At 63.6% G+C, this 475-nt stretch overlaps 1 protein-coding gene across 1 annotated transcript in view; it reads left to right on the top strand.

Annotated features, from left to right (window-relative positions):
• The window catches only part of CUNH7orf26 (chromosome unknown C7orf26 homolog), a 9,703-nt gene that overhangs the window by 217 nt on the left and 9,011 nt on the right, over positions 1-475 (top strand). The window lies entirely within an intron of this gene.

Raw genomic sequence — 475 nt, 5'->3', positions numbered from 1 at the left:
CAAACCCCTCCTGAGCCAAGGTCCCCCCAGATCCTGTCCCGCCCAGGCTAAGACCCCCTCAAAGTAGAGTTCCCGGGTTTAACACCACTTCTGGGCCAAGAGCCCTCAAAGATCAGACCCCTTTCATGCCAACACTCCCAGGGCTGGACCACCCTCAGGGCCAATACTCCCCCAGGGGCTAAACCCCACTTCTGCTCATCCCACAAGGGCAGCAGGAACAAAGGTGCACTTCCCAAAGCCCACAGCCAAGAGCCAAGCTTCTCCCGAGCTAGGAGAGAGCCCAAGGAGCAGCCCCCAGGGCCTCACGCCCTCAGCCCTCCATGCTGAGACCCCTTGACTCAACCCCAGCACCAGCCCCCGGGGCCAAGATCCCTCCAGGGGCAATACCCCCTCAGAGCCAGGCTCCTCCCAGGGTTGGGACTGCCTGTCTGAGTCCCCCGGGACAAGCTGTCCCCATGCCCAGGTGCCCCCCGCC

This window comes from Geospiza fortis, unplaced genomic scaffold, assembly GCF_000277835.1.
Source record: "Geospiza fortis unplaced genomic scaffold, GeoFor_1.0 scaffold114, whole genome shotgun sequence".
NCBI lineage: Eukaryota > Metazoa > Chordata > Aves > Passeriformes > Thraupidae > Geospiza > Geospiza fortis.
The sequence above is the reverse complement of the archived record's forward strand: the minus strand, read 5'-3'. Positions and strand labels throughout refer to the sequence as shown.